Source organism: Haliotis rubra, unplaced genomic scaffold, assembly GCF_003918875.1.
Source record: "Haliotis rubra isolate DU_JTF1 unplaced genomic scaffold, ASM391887v1 Scf200, whole genome shotgun sequence".
NCBI classification, from domain to species: domain Eukaryota; kingdom Metazoa; phylum Mollusca; class Gastropoda; order Lepetellida; family Haliotidae; genus Haliotis; species Haliotis rubra.
The window spans coordinates 1,151,477-1,169,493 of NW_025766004.1; the positions used below are offsets into that span (position 1 = coordinate 1,151,477).

The 18,017-nt window shown below is 42.0% G+C and overlaps 1 protein-coding gene across 3 annotated transcripts in view; it reads left to right on the forward strand.

Annotated features, from left to right (window-relative positions):
- The window catches only part of LOC124275651, a 105,996-nt gene that overhangs the window by 25,687 nt on the left and 62,292 nt on the right, over positions 1-18,017 (forward strand). For all 3 annotated transcript variants that reach the window (XR_006898329.1, XM_046711262.1, XM_046711263.1), the window contains exon 2: positions 9,111-9,219. The gene's annotated coding sequence lies outside the window, so the exon portion shown is untranslated. The remainder of the gene's footprint in view (positions 1-9,110; positions 9,220-18,017) is intronic.

Sequence of the window (18,017 nt, forward strand, 5' to 3'; positions counted from 1 at the left end):
ATGGCTCAGATGTATTGTTTTCCTTCTAGTCAGGATATGTAGCTTTTTTATCATGATATCATGTACAAATCAGGTTTCAAGAAAATAACTTAGAGCTAGGGGCAAGACTCAGAGTTCATTTGGATTAGTAGTTTATAAAATATAATGATCTTCACTTTATTTGGATCTTTATAGATCATTAATCTAAAATCTGACTTCACTGTTCCTCTTTATGAATTGGTTTGTCTGACAGTTTATTCAGGGTTTTACACTTACATTAAGATTTTTTTCACAAGGATTTATATCATAAGAAATAATTCTGTTTTAGTCACATGAAAATCTGTTAGATTGTTTCGTTAAATGGTTAAAGGTCACATGCAACGTAAAACACAACTTTGCAGATTCTGATACCTTTCGGTATGGACTTACCGAAACAACTCGTCAAAAATGCAAATTCAACTTATAAAGTTGAAAAATAACGCGATGAAAAAAACGCCTTGAAATCGGAGTTCAAACGTTTCACTAATTTTCCCCAGACTTTTCTGGGAAAACGGGTTTCAACAGCTGGGCTGCGCTCATAGCACGCGCCAAGTAAATAGGTTAGCGCGAGCTTGGAAGCGGGTTGTCGGGTGAATACTCGGTGAAGGCTTTGGTGTGAGCTATTTTTCTAATGTTTTGTTGATATCTCACAGGCGCCAGCTTTTATATGTTATGACAGTAAATTAACTGTTTATATAATTTCATTTGTCTATTTCACCACACGCGTTCTTCTTACGAGACACTTTCTCAGTTCGATACTTGCAATGTCATTATTTGCGTTGACAGAATTTCTAACTGTGATATAGATATGTCTAATTATTCCCTGCATCCATCGGTTGAATATGAGTCATGGTATTTGGTCACATTTCGCAAAGTTAGCGAAGGACACTTGTGACTTGCAGCATTGTCGAAAAGCAAAATCACTTTTAGTCCACGTGGACTGATCTGTTTGTCAAAGTACATTAACCAATCAGAAAACAGCTAACTTGTCATCCACGCGTAAATGTACAGTATCTTCAGTCGGGAGCTTTTATGTCTAATTAAAACAACAACCCAGTTGGCCAGTTAATTAAGTAAATATCGCGGAGGTGTTGTTACGGTTAAGTGAACCACGACTTACAGCGTCGGACTGTGAAGCAATTCTACTGTTTATTTTACTGATTGGTGACAGCTACTATCCGTCGGGTTCGAACCGAATTTCCGGATTATCGAGGGCAAATTATATAGGCATAGATTGGTAACAAGCTGAAATCGCCGGAGGGCGAGACATCCGGATTATCGGAGTCGGACTAACGGGGGCTTCACTGTATATACACACACAATTAGCCGTGGAGGGCATCGGCAATGAACCAGAAGCGTTACACTTGAGTGCACACCATGCGCTCTGACTGGGTTCGGTATCGGCTGCTTCGTTTCTTGGGAAGTATACCGAAGTACACAATTTTGCACTTTTGATTTGCGTTTGTATGCTTATAATTTTGTTTATATGTTTTTTCATAACCAGCAATGTATATTATATGTCATGAATAAGTGATAATTGTGTTTTAATTATGTTTGATTTTTTGGTTGCATGTGACCTTTAATTTTATCTTCACCATTGGGAGTATGAACAAAACCAAAACTTGTCGTTCTGTGTTGTTTTTCTTCTAAATTTCATTTATGTTTGTTGTTGCTAGGTCTGTAAAAACAATAAAACCTGACAGGCTCATTATACAGAATTAAGGAGATGTGTCACATAAAATATTATATACGAAGCAATGATTGTATGCATGAAAGGTCACAGATCTTGTAACACCAAGCAAAGTAGCAGTTAGAAGTTACATGTGAGGATTTAGAAGTCGACCATGATTCATATACTAAGGAAAGCAGCCCCAAGGTCTCAAGGACACCAGTGCAACCGGCTAGACCCTCTCAGGAATTTATGGTGGAATTGATCCTGTGTAACTTTCCACTTGTACTAATCAACTAAAATGGATCTGTTTTTTTGTAACCTGGGCCTAGATTTTCGAAGCTCTCGTAGCGCTAAGATAGTCATAACTTATGTTAATGTATGGCACTTACGACTATCTTAACGCTAAGAGAGCTTCGAAAATCTAGGCCATGGTTAGGTGTATATGATTGTGATAGTGTCCTGACATAGGATGTTGCTCATGCTTTTACTGCCTGGTTTATCTGATCAAGACTTGATTGTTTTAACAAACCTCAGTGACATGGCATGATGCGCATCATTGCCCTCAATATTAGTCACTGGAGTGTCTTGTTTTTGAAGACTTCACTATCTACTGTCCGCTGTCATATGGCTGCAATATTGAAAGGTGTTGCGACTGTCAGTCAGTCCATTTGCAGACTGGTTGAGTCTGTCAAGAGACTGAGTTGGTGGTGAGACAGCATGGCATCACAATGGGATAGTTTACCTCCACCTCCACCACCAACACCACCACCACCAGCACCACCTCCACCTCCACCACCACCACCTACACCACCACCAGCACCTACACCACCACCACCTACACCACCACCAGCACCTACACCACCACCAGCACCTACACCACCAACACCACCAGCACAACCACCAGCACTACACCACCACCACCACCTCTCGCCGCCACCACCACCACCACCTCCACCACCAGCACCAGCACCAGCACCACCACCAACACCACCACCAACACCACCACCAACACCACCAACACCCACCAACACCAACACCAACACTAACACACCACCACCAACAACAACAACAACAACAACCAACCAACCACCAGTACCAGCACCAATACCAATACCACCACCAACACCTCCACCACCACCACCACCACCTCCACCTCCACCACCACCACCTCACACACCACCAGTAACTCTGACACCACCACCACTCTACCTACCACCACTAGCAAACTTACACCACCACCACCTACACCACTACCAGTATTCCTACACCACCAACACTACCAGCACAACTACCAGCACTACACTACTCACCTAATTACCTCCACCATGCAATATATCTCCACCAACTAGCACCAGTACTCCAGCACCAATACCTTACCAACACCACCACCAACAATTAGCACTACAACCACTACCAACACTCACTACCAACACCAACACTACAACACCTTAACACCTACCAACAACAACAACTACACCAACCAACACCACTAGTACGTAGCAAAGTAATTAATACTACCACTAACAATACTCCACAACACAACACCACCAACACCTTCAATAATACCAATAGCTTCCACCACCAACACCAACACTAACACTAAATACCAACAACAACACTCAACACTACCACTACTCAACACAACTACTACCAACCAGCACTACCAATACTACCAGCACTAGCAACCAAAGACCACTAACACTACCAGCACCAGCACAACCATACCAGCACTTCCACCACCAACACCAATACTCACTACCAATACTCCACTAACAACACTACCTACTACCAACAATTTACCACTAGCACAACAGCACTAACTACTACTACCAATTTCCAATTACCAACACTAACACCAACACTAACACTAACACTAACACTAACACTACTACCACTAACACTACTACCAGCACAACTAGCACCAGTACAACCAGCACCAGTACCACTCACTCACCACTACCACTAACACCACCAACACTACTAACACTCCAACAATACCAATAACACACAACACTCCAACACTAACACTTCACCACCACACCAACACCACCACCAGCACAAACCACCACCACCAGCACCACCACCACCACCACCTCTACCACCAACACCAACACCAACAATTCAACACTCCACCAACACTTCACTACCAACACTCCACCACTAGCACCACTTAGCACCAGTAATAACCAACACCATTGCACTACTACCAGTACAACTAGCACCAGTACAACCAGCACCACTACTACCAACAACCACTAACACTACCAACACCTCCAACACCTCCAACACTTTCAATTTCCACCACTACCACAACACTTCCACCACTAGCACCAGTGCATCACTACTAACACTAACACCAACACTACCAATACTCTCCACCACTAGTACCACTCAACATAATTTCAACACTAACCACCAACACTAACACTAACACTAACACTAATTTCACAACAACAACTACACAATACAACACTCACCACCACCAGCACAGCATCACCACCAATACTAACACCAATACTTTACCAACATAATCTCCACCACTAGCACTCAACTAACACTCCACTACCACTACCAACACTCTACACTTAACACCAACACTTCCACCACCAATACTAACACTAACAACAACACCACCACTACCACTACCAAACACCACCACTAACAACAATACCTTCACTAACACTTCCACCACTAGCACTAGCACTAATACCACCACTACTAGCACTACTAAACCACTAACACTACTCAGCACAACCAGCAACCAGCACAACCAGCACCAGCACCTCACCACCACCACCACCAACACCACCAACACCTCCAATAACACTCCAACAACCTCCCAACACTCTCCACCTCCACCACTACCACAACACTTCCACCACTAGCACACTCAGCATCCACCACCACCACCAACACCACCACCACCACCAACACCTCCAACACTTCCACAATTTCCACCACCACCACACAACACCTCCACCACTAGCACCAGTATCACCACTAACACCAACACTTAACAACACTCAACACTTCCACCATTAGCACCACTAACACCACCAACACCACCAGCACACTACCAACACCACCACCACCAACACACCACCAACACCACCAACCCACCAACACTTCCACCATCCTAACCACCACCACCAACACCACCACCACCTCCACCTCCACCAACACCAACTACTCAACACCCTCCCACCACCAGCACTACCACCATACCACTACCACCACCACCACCACCAGCACTTCAACACTCAACACCACTCACCACACTCACACACCACCAACACCTCTACCACTAGCACCAATACCACCACCACCAACACCTCCACCAACACAACACCACCACCACCAACTCCACCCACCAACACTACCACAACCACCACCAGCAGCACCTACAACACCATCAACACCACTCAACACCACTAACACCTCCACACCACCACCAGCACCACCTCCACCAGCACCACCTCCACCACCAGCACCACCACCACCACCACACCAACACCTCCACCAGCACCACCACCACCACCAACACCACCCACCACCAACACCAACACCACCACCACCACCACCAACTACTGCACTTCACCACCACCACCAGTACCACACACCACCAGCACCACTACCACCACCACCACCAACACCACCACCACAGCACCACCAGCACCAATACCACCACCAAGCACCTCCACCACCACCAACCAACACTCAGCAACACCAACACCAACACCTCCACCACCAACACCAACACCACCAACAACACCACACCACCACCTCCAACACAACCACCACCTCAACCACACACCACTAACACCTCCACCACCAGCACCAGCACCACCACTACTCACCACCAACACTCAACAACCACCACACCACTCCACCACAACACCAGCACCACCCTTAATTTCCACCACCACCACCACCACCACCACCACCACCACCACCACCAGCACAACCCACCACCCACCACTACCACCAACACACTCCACCACCAGCACTCACCACCACCACCATCCACCACCAGCACCACCATCACTTCACCACTAACACCACCAACACTCTCCACCACCACCACACCAACACCACCAACACACCACCACCACCACCACCACCAGCACACCACCACCACCACCACCACCAGCACCACCACCACCACTACCAGCACCACAATACCAATTTCAACACTTCCCACCACCAGCACCACCACCACCAACACCACCCACCACCACCACCACCCACCACACCTCCACCACCACCACCAACACTACACCACCAGCACCACCAATACCACCATAAACCCCACCACCACCAACACCAATACCACCACCACCACACCAACACCTCCACCACCACCACCAACACCACCAACACCTCCACCACCAGCACCAATACCACCACCACCAACACCTCCCACCACACAGCAACAACACCACCACCACCACCACCAGCACCACCACCACAACCACCACCCACCACCACCATCACCAATACACCACCAACACCACCAGCACAAGCAGCACCAGCACCACCTCCACCACCACCACCACCTCCACCACCAGCTCCACCCACCAACACCACCACCACCACCAACACCACCACCACCACCAACACCACCACCACCACCACCAACACCACCTTCACCAGCACCAGTACCACCACCACCAGCACCAGTACCACCAACACCACCTCCACCACCACCACCAACACCACCTTCACCAGCACCAGTACCACCACCACCAGCACCAGTACCACCACCACCAACACCACCAGCACCAATACCAATATCACCAGCACCAATACCAGCAGCACCAGCACCTCCACCTCCACCACCACCAACAACAACAGCAACAACACCTTCACAACCAGCACAACCTCCACCACCTCTACCAACAACAACAACAACAGAATCCACCACATCCACCACCACCAACACCACCAACACCACCAACACCATCACCACATACATAATGGTATACATTATACACACATTCACACATGCACACACTGCTGTATTACTATTAATTCAATAATTTTGCAGACATTAAACCCCATTCCACCCAAGTCGACTAAATTGATTTAATGCTGGTGGAGACTGTCGGCCAGTCTATGTGCAGTACCAAGTACCTGATCAGAGGCAAGTCATGTGTTTACATCCCACCAGATGGCTTCTGTTACACCTATCCCACAATGCCTCACAGAGGAGGGGCATATCTGGCCATGCCACTGGGTGCTCGTTTACAGACAATCATGCACTTCACTTGGCACTGAGGCAGTTCCTGAGGAGCTCTTCCTCGGTCTCCTGCGTGGTGTGTGAACGTCATAGATATATCATATCATCTTTAGTCAGCCTAATGTGGTTATTTGTAGAAATATGTGTACGTCATGAAGAAATATACTCATGCGTTATTCATGTTTATTGCATTTGAAGCGTTTATGATATTTAGAAACATGTCTGTCTCTTAACTTCAGAATATTGCTCTGCAGTGGACATGGACTCTTAGGTGTTGTTTCAAGTAAAATTGTATTGTTTTGACAACCATAACAGCAAGTCTGGCTTGTTGACCTATTGATTTGACAATGTGAATTTTCTTTACTGTTATTGTTATGGCGGTGGTATACGACCAGTTATACCCCTGTGGGGTTCTGTGATTCCTATAACTCGTGCTTGAGTAAGCAGCGACTATTCAGAATGGTGGTCAGGTGATTTGTTTGATTGTCTGTTGTCATGGTCATCTTCATGCTGGTGCAGCTTAGATCATTTGTTATTATATCGGCAGCATCAATCACCAGTTTGTCTGTCTCAAACTTGATTACTGACTGCTGTGATGTAACTGTAATATCGCTGACAGAGCTGTTAATCAACAAACATATCAATAACATGCCATTTTGTTTTGTTTACTTGGCTGAAAATTTTGTGTTATTTTCAGTAGAATCTTGTCTTAGTTTATAGACTAGGAACAGCTTATGTAAGAAGACTGGGGCTAGCTGCTAAAAGCTGATAAATTGCTGATGCGTTTTAAAGCAACATTTACTCACTCACTCTAACAAGACCAGAAGAAGTGTCACGACTTTAGGGCTTTGGACATGTCACTTGGACTTGTCACTTAAAAATCACAGACTGAAGTTTGTTTGTTTAATTGAGATCTGCCAAACATACATTTCATTGACAAATGATTGTTAAACATAACTAAAACTCTTAATTTATCTTATCATTAGTTTTGATCTGTGATGATCTGTGAGAATCAGTCTCCAGCAACCCAAATTGTTTGTTGTAAAGGGGACTAACAGGATTGGGTGGTCAGGCTCGCTGACTTGGTTGACACATGTCATCGTATCCCAGTTATGTAGATTCGATGCTCATAATGTTGATCACTGGATTGTCGGGTCCAGACTCAATTGTTTACAGACCGCTGCCATATAGCTGGAATATAGCTGAGTGCGGCGTTAAACAACAAACAAACAAAACAAACAAACATTGTTTGTTTTGTTTCCAAGGTTAATCCCTGCCATGTTTTAATGATACTTAATGAACATGTCTGAGAAATCACTTTGAAAAGATATTCAACAATGTCAGAGAGAATTGTGGAATTGGGTAACTTTTTATTGAGATCTGACAAACATAAATTTCATTTAAACTCTTTTTTTTATCTTATCATTTGTTTAATCCCAACCTCATTTTAATGATACTAAATGAACTTGTCAGAGACGTCACTTTGCGGAATGAGGTTCTGGTGCTGATTGTAATGAGTTTGTTGCCATGAACTGGTCTCTGTCATGTCAATGGACTATCCATGCCTAAATTCTCATGTATGTATTCATGCTTTTTGTAATCTGTATCATGTTTGGGTTTTGTTCATACAACTTCTGTCACAGCTGTGAGAGACTCATCACTACACGAAACAGTAACACATCATAGTAATATATATACGAAACCAGTCAGATCATCAGTCTGTCAGTGTCAAAGTATTTCATTCAAGAAAGCTGCAGCTTTGGTAATTGATTTCACTGCTAATTTTAGTAACACATCATGGGAAGATTTAATATTCCATTTAAACTTATTAAGTATTTATTTACTGGGATATCAAACTACACTAAGTCTTGGGACATGCTATGTATAGATTCAGCTGCAATTACTTTCTTGTATAGTTCAGGTAGACGTTGTATTAATCATGGTAATAGTTTGTAGGGAAACAGTCTGACCTTTAAATGACTCAACCTCTGATTTGACTCTACACCTTACTTGATGCTGGGTACTGAGTAATATTATTCTGAGACAATGACCTTTACATATGTGATCCATGTTATTAGTGTGTTTTGCTGCTACAAGCCTCACTTTAACAACTTATTATTTATAAACATATTATCAAGTTATTCTTGGTCATTGAGTAATTGCTGACTGTGTTAACTCTAGGTCTCTGTGAAAGTCGGGACGTCCCATAGAAGATCAGAGTGTACTAGTGGTCAGTTCGGCCTGGTCTGTAGAAGGTCATCATGGCTGCAGTACAACCTAGACAACACATGTAAGTACATGTATATATGAGTATTGATTGTGTTTATAATTTCAGAGGAGGAACACATTTGATGTTTATTCATAGTGAGTGAGTGAGATTAGTTTTACACCACTTTTAGCAATGTTCCAGCAATATCACGTTGGTAGACACCAGAAATGTGGTGAACGCCTTAACAACTAGGCTACCCCACTACCCTTGTTCACTCATAGCTTCAATGGGCTTGACAGTTCACTCATAGCATCACCCGTGAAGGTCCGGGTTAGAATGAATCTTCAGTAGCTCCTTGTCATAAGAGGCGACTAAAGGGATCTGGTGGTCAGGCTCGCTGGCTTGGTTGACACATGTCATCAGTTCCCAATTGCACAAATCGATGCTCAAATCGATGCTCATGCTGCTGATCACTGGATTGTCTGGTCCAAACTACTGACATTTACAGACAATATTACCATGAGTCATCATAGCTGGAATGTTGCAAATTTAAGAACATTTGGCATAAAACATAGGCAAACCAACTCACTCAGGGGTGCTCACCCATGTGCCATAAGTTTGTTAAATGACCATTGAAACTCGGGTGAAAATGAAAACAAGTTTAAGAACATTTTTTAACATAATACTCCAGTTCATCTGTCATAATAGGGCGTGAAAGAATCAGATGTTCAATAACCTTTTTTGAGTTGTACAACTGGTTGGTATGTTTAAGATGATTAAGATACACATTATCTATTAACATTTTTAACAAAGATTTTCTCATCATGTTAGAGCCAGATGAACTGACCTGATGTCTCTCTTTGAGCCTATAAAGACCACAGATACAAACAAGTATATGTTATATTCTTCAAAATGAACATAGGACCCTGAGAAATTAAAATTTCAAAGATGTGTGGAATAAGATGTGGTTTTTAGAGAAGTTTGTTTCATTTTTTAGATTAAAAAAAACACAGGTAAAACATTATTTTGGAAAGGCATTAACATGTTTAAAGCATCTCCTTAGAACCCAAAGCTTGCTGCTGAAATTTGAGGAGGATTTCAGTTTAGATTCAGCGTTAGGATTAAGAATGTTTTTTTTCTCTTTGGAAGTTTTTAATACATCTCCCTAATCAATCTGAACCTTTATGTAGATTGTATTGGTTTACTGTATTTTTATGCACGACCCCATGTGCACTCACCATGTGGACTCACCATGTTCACTGTGCAGCCCAGTTTTGACTCACCATGCTGGTTGTGGTCTTCTTTGACAATGTTGCAATGAATTAAGACGTCTTGCACCACAGGAATAATTTTGTCAAATACATGAAACATTATGCTACTCTGTTTTAGTGGTATGGGCATTGACACAGTGGTGGATATGGCACAGTAGAAATGTCCATTATCGTTATATTATACAACTATTACACAGATATCACTGTCCTCTCAAACCACCGAGACCACCCAAAACCACACTTTCCTCAAATGACATGACTGAAGCCTGTACATGTTAGGGCAGTGGGGTAGCCTAGTGGTTAAAGTGTTCGCTCGTCATGCCAAAGACTTGGGTTCGATTCCCCACATGGGTAAAATGTGTGAAGCCCATTTCTGGAATCCCCTGCCGTGATATTGCTGGAATATTGCTAAAAGTGACGTAAAACTAAACTCACTCACTCACTGTACATGTTAAAGACTTCATGAGACAAAACGTTCAGCTCACTTTGATAGTATGTGGAAAGCAACATTGGCACCATTTTTCTGGTGTCACTATCAGTATAATTCCCTCAGAAACAGGATGTACGCGTGTGATGCATTCTTAACATCCTCATGCCCTATGCAGGGCACCTTGTATCTCATGGCAAAGCTTCCCCAGAATGTGACTCACCCTCTACACATGATGCATGAATGTTGGGGCGAAGAGCAGAACACCAGTTTAAACCACACTGTGAGAATGAGGGAAAACATGCATCAGCATTCAGGATGAAGATGAGGCTCTAAGGGTACATTAACTTAATTAACTTCATGAGGGTCCATTAACTAATGTTAAGAATGGGGTGCCTGGGTATGCAGAGTTAAGGCAGAACACATTGTTAAACAAACTACAAGAACTTAATGCAGTTCTTGATAAGGAATCTGTTCGGAGGGTCCATTAATCTAATATTAAGAATGATTTACGTGTGCCTTGATTATAGTGATAGAAATTAAGGCAGAACACATGGTTAAACAAACGATAAGAAGAACTTGATGCAGTTCTTGATAAGGAATCTGCTCGGAGGGTCCATTAATCTAATATTAAGAATGATTTACGTGTGCCTTGATTATAGTTATAGAAATTAAGGCAGAACACATGGTTAAACAAACGATAAGAAGAACTTCATGCAGTTCCTGATAAGGAATCTGCTCTTGGAGGGTCTATTAATCTAATGTTAAGAATGATTTAGTGGTGTTTGGGTATATAGTGATTTGGGTATATAGTGATATTAGGGAGAACACATTGTTAAACAAACTATAAGAACATGGTGCAACTCTAGAATATAATTCTGCTCAGAGGGTCCATTAATCTAATAATATTAAGAATGATTTACATGTGCCTGGCAAAATATTCCATACTGTTTATATATAGTGTTAGAAATTAAGGCAGAACACAACCGTAAAACTATCTAGAGAGAAAACAAGATGCTATTCAAGATGAGGATTCTGCTTGGAGGATCAGTTGCCTGATGTTAAGAATGATATGGATAGGCTTTAGAGAAAAACAAATGCTGTTCAAGATGAGGATTCTGCTTGGAGGATCAGTTGCCTGATGTTTGAGGTTCCTAGGGTCCATTTGATTTTGTGCCACAATGTCTTATCTGCCATGTAGAACATAAACTCATATATTCATAGGGTTGCTGGTCTATTTATGGACCCTTTGGTAAAGGCCCTTACAGTGTTAAAACTTGGGGATCATTAGGGCTGTCATATTTTGTGCCATACTATTTTGTCTGATGTGACCCCATACCTTCCTTTTTTAACAGAAGTTTACAACCTGGTGCTGAGTATTAGGGATGCCACAAAACATCGATGCATTGATACTTTTTGAGCCCTAAGTTTTAACACTATAAGGGCCTTTACTAAAGGGTCCATAAATAATTTCTAAAATAAAGAGACCAGTAACCCTGTGAACATATGAGTGTATGTCCTACATGGCAGATAAGACACTGTGGCACAAAACAAATGGACCCTAGGAACCCTCAATTTCTAGCACTATATACCCAAACAATGTTAAATCATTCAATGTATCGATATTTAGTTTTGAAAGTATCAGTTTAAATATGTTTATGTATCGTTTACATATTGCAAGTGTATCATGTTATGAGAGTTATAAATGATTATTTTTCATGAACAAAGATGCGAAATTAGAACTTTTTAATCTTTGAGAATAAAAAATGTTGATCTTTTCATGGACAATTATAAAATATGAAATATTAATGTTCAAAATGTAACTATATTTATGTAATAATGCTGCGAAAATAGGTATCGTGATAAGTATCGAATCGTGACATGGGTATCGCGATACGTATTGATTCATGAAACTTATGTATCGTGACATCTCTTATGATGGAAATGATTCCTCTGCTTTCAGTCTTAATTTCGAGCTGCCCATACGTGAGAATGCAGCAGTATCCTGATACATGATAAACACTGAGACTGAAGGCATTTCATTAAGCCCACAAAGTTATATTCTGTAGAGGTAGGTTAAACATAGAAACTGAGCAATTAAATATTCATTTTCACTTGATAATTTTAACTTTTCGTGTGAAAAACATTTGATGATCTTAATCTTGAAACTGAATGCAGTAATTAAACCAATGAACAAGATGAATCCACAGCAAGTTTTTTAATGGAGTGTTTGGGGGATATTGAAAGAACAACATTGCTCAGAATCAGAACTGCTTCCCCAGGGTCACTATGATCTTTCCCAGACTGGAATAAAAGCGGCTTGATCATCGTCACCCAGCATCAATATGTACACCAGGCTGAGGGGGAATGTTGCGCAATACTGCCAGGCTGCCTCTGAATGGGTGTTATTACTGTGTTGTACGGCCATATATCAAACACATTTCTGTGTCTGGGATGTTTACTCACCATACTGAATAACATCTGTTTATTGATATTTTATAAGATACTCCAAAGCAAACAAGACAAACGTGGAAGAAGGACATTGAAATATCATCATTTAATGCAGTCATGTTTTATGTCCATATATGATTGGTCACATGATGTTAGTGACCAGTCTTTTATTACAGGGAGGTCTGTACAGTGTTTTGATGCTCTGATGTACCGAAAATGGGTCCTTCCGTAAATGCTTCTCACATTTTCGGATGGCTGTCTGCATGTCCTTGTACATGTTTTTCAGGACCCTCCCAAAGACAAAACACAGACACCTTATGTTATTACACATTACTATTCTTTTCATGACCCTCCCGAATATGATTTATTTATTGTTAAAGACCCTAACCTTGAGACTCTCATGTTTTTGGGTGACCCACCTATTCCTGCTTACTCATCTAGCCCTGTAACAAATTAATAAATGACCACCCCTTTGTGAAATTATTCTTAAAAATATTGGTTATTTGATTTTGATCAAATGTGGCCAGTTATGGACCAGGCATCTACCTGTCAGGTTGAGAATAGACAAATATGTTTTATGGACTTTTATTTCTTCTGAGCTTTTCTGTTTGAATACTGTCATTGAATACAGTTTGATATGGAATATTACATCTTTATGGAGACCCGTAAAGATCCGGGTTTGAATTTATCTTCAGTAACCCATACTTCAATAACCCAGTACCCATGTAAGAGGCGACTAAGGGATCGGGTGGTCAGGCTCGCTGACTTGGTCGACACATGTCATCGTATTCCAATTGTGTAGATTGATGCTCATGCTTTTGACCACTGGATTGTCTGGTCCAAACTCTAATATGTTCACCATGTTCACATTGCGAGGTTTATTGCTTAGTGTCACACTCAGCTGTATGGTGGCAGACTATTCATAATGGAGTCTGCATCAGCCAATTCAGTGATTCACATCATAAACGTTGATCTACTCATGATGACATGATGACATCAACCAAGTCAGCAAGCATGGCCACCCAATCCTATTAGTCTCCACTTACAAGAAGATCTGGATCTTCATGGGTATGAAAGAGTGTAGTATGAAGAAATGTAGTGAAGGGATGGGATGCATTTCCTTTTTATCCCTTTAATGAAGGGATCATATTCCCTCTCACATTCCCTATCAATGCTACTTTTGTCATGTTGAAAGTAAAAGTTGTTTTGCTGAAACTATGTATATACGTTTGGCTTGTCATGGAGAAGATAGTAAACAATTTGAACCCAAACATTCATTACCATGTTTACACCGTGATGAAATCATGTAGGTTCTGGAGCTGTCACTGTACTAATTGGGTTTTATGGCAATGCCTATTTCTGATGTTGGGGGATAAGTACTTTAGTGTAATCCGTTTCAGGCTGGATTGTCCTGTAATTCTCTAGTGAGTCTCTTCCCTGGAGGCCGTTGCCCTTGGAATAAACATTTAATGAAACCAAAGTGCATGGGGATCGCTGGTGATACATTATTTCATTGGTGTGGTAGTTTGTTGGTATTTCTTATGAACAGATCTGTGTTAAGTGGTATTATTCAATCTGTTTGTGGAACGAGGACTGGCAAAGATAAGTAGGCACCAATGTAGGCACCAATGTGTGGGACATGTAGAAGAGGCAATAGTGGTGGTACAGATTGTCATGCAAATAGGACTGACTACCAAGATGTAATAGGCACCATGTCTGCAACAACCAAATAGGCACCTATGTCTGCAACAACCAAATAGGTGCCTATGTCTGCAACAACCAAATAGGCGCCTATGTCTGCAACAACCAAATAGGTGCCTATGTCTGCAACAACCAAATAGGCGCCTGTGTCTGCAACAAACAAATAGGCGCCTATGTCTGCAACAACCAAATAGGCGCCTATGTCTGCAACAACCAAATAGGCGTCTATGTCTGCAACAACCAAATAGGCGCCTATGTCTGTACCTTGTAGAATATGCATTAGTGGGGTCATAATTCAACATGTAAACAAGACTGACCACAACTAGGCCTGGTTGCCACCTAGGTCAGTTTGTAGTAGTTTCTAAGAGATCCAAAATGGGTTTGCACGTCTTCAGATTTTTAGAAAAGATATAATGATGCCTACAAGAACTTCTAAATTGCATGCAAGGATCAAGCAGTTACTTGACTTTCTTAGAAAATATGTTTCAAGATATTCTGGTGTTCATCTGGAACAATATGTGGTATTCATACATTCCCTCGGTCAGTAAAGGTCCCAAGCAATTAGTTGAGGCATCCAAGTTAAATTGGGCAGGGAGCAAGGTCAGGAAAGGTCCAAGCACATAGTGTAGGCATCTAAGTTGAATTGGGCAGGGACAACAGGTCAGTAAATGTCCCAAGCACTCGGTTGAGGCAAGAGTTGAACTGGGTTGAGGCATCCAAGTTGAACTGGGGAGGGACCCAGGTCAGGAAGAGTCCCAAGCTCTTGGTTGAGGCATCTAAGTTGAACTGGGCAGGGACCCAGGTCAGGAAGAGTCCCAAGCTCTTGGTTGAGGCATCCAAGTTGAAATGGGCAGGGACCCAGGTCAGGAAGAGTCCCAAGCTCTTGGTTGAGGCACTAAAGTTGAATTGTTTGGTCAGGCTTCTGGACTGTTTTCATGGCATGTCATCGTACCCGATGGCTTAGGAACTGGTATACCTGTCCCACAGTCAATATGTTTATGAGTTTCAGAGATAAGCCAGATATTTCTGGATGATAAAAAAAGAAGGATGTTTACATGTATTTGATGAATTAAAGCCTATGATATCTGGCTGTGAGTAAGCAGATGTATCATGTCACAACTATGAATATGTATGTTTTCTTCACAGAATTACAGGATGTTTATTTCTTGGGAATATGGGAAATGTAATATATATTACTAAGACATTCGAGAACAAACATGGCTTCTAATGATTGCCTGACTTCTAGCAGAATATTTAAATGTTTATCACTTGGTGCAAGTGAAGACTGATGATACAGGTGATGAGTGAATCACTGGTCTGGTTCAAGTGCATTATGTAATATTTCACTGTGACAACTTGAGTACTGGCAAACACTTGAAGGTTGTCACGGAACAAAGCAAACAGCATGATTCTGCTTGACAAATCAGCAAATATTGTTAGATTGGAAAGGTGAGCAGAGCTATTGTATTATTGGTGTGTATAAAAGTACGGCTAAAGCCAGAGTTGTGGAGCCAGTGCCACTAATCAGGTTAGCCTGCAAAGCCAGTGACCAGAAACACAGTTTACACGGCACTGGCAGCTGTACGCTGTCACAAGGACTCATACCCACATGAACAGGTAGTGTTGCGAGTTTCTTTTACTCCTGACCTTGACCTCAGCGTGATGATTTGTTTTATTTCATGTATTGATTCATGAAAGCAAGGATCTGTTGACACTACAGGTAATCTCTCACAAATCAATGACATTTCATTGCTGTGAATTTTTTCTTCTAAAAGGAAGGCTTTGTGCTAAGTTTCTCAATAGTCACAATGCTCTCTACAAAAAGCGGGTAGATCCATCAGTTCATTATAAAGGTGCTCTATCAATCATAGTTTACAGTACATATTAGTGGTAGACTGGTATAATAACGTCTCACAGTCCCTGAACCAAATTATTTTCCTTACTGCCCAGCCCTCCCTGCAATGCCAAAGCCCTCAATGAAGCAGGTCTAGATTTCCTTAAGTTCAGGATCTCTGGTCTCCCTGGGGTTCCTTTTCAATTTAAAAGGGTTTATTTGTTACTACCAAAACTATATATATTCTTAGATTAAGCTTTATTCTAATATTACTGGTTTTATTTATTCATTTGGTTGGAATCTTATTGCTATATTAACTATGTGTGATGTGGACTTTGTATGACCATATATTACTCAATGTTTGTGAAGGACCCAAAATAGTTATGATAGACTTTAGTCAAAGGTGGGGTCTTTAGCAGATGTTCACTGAAATACTTACTTAAAGTGGCATAAAACTGATAACTGCTCAGGTTGATCGGTCGTTTGGTGATGCTTACATGTTTATGTACCTTCATATTCCAAAATTTCTGCATCTGTGTTGAAGTGATGAAATATCATTCTTTGACATGACACATGGAATTCAAGGGGTCCTTGTAATGGCATAGTGATAACAGATTTAAAGATCCTTAGATTTAGATACCATAAGAGTTCCCACGGACCCATAAGGACCTCCTAATGATTTGAAAACACTGGGATGGTTGGGTAGCGTATTGGTTAAGCGTCTGCTCATCACACTTTGGACCCAGGTTCAAATCTCCACATGAATACAATGTGTGAAGCCCATTTCTGGTGTCCTCTGTCGTGATGTTGCTGGAATATTGCTAAAGTGAATAGTGAGTGAGTGAGTTTAGTTTTACGCCGCACTCAGCAATATTCCAGCTATATGGCGGCGGTCTGTTAATAATCGAGTCTGGACCAGACAATCCAGTGATCAACAGCATGAGCATCGATCTACACCATTGGGAACCGATGACATGTGTAGACCAAGTCAGCGAGGCTGACCATCCGATCCCGTTAGTCGCCTCTTAAGACAAGCATAGTCGCCTTTTGTGGCAAGCATGGGTTGCTGAAGACCTATTCTACCCCGGATCTTCACGGGTCACTAAAGTGAAGAGGCAGGTCAAGTTGGTCTTCAGCAGCTGATGCACATTAAATGAAACCTTGAGAACAAGAAGGGTTGGTTTCTACGGTAGTC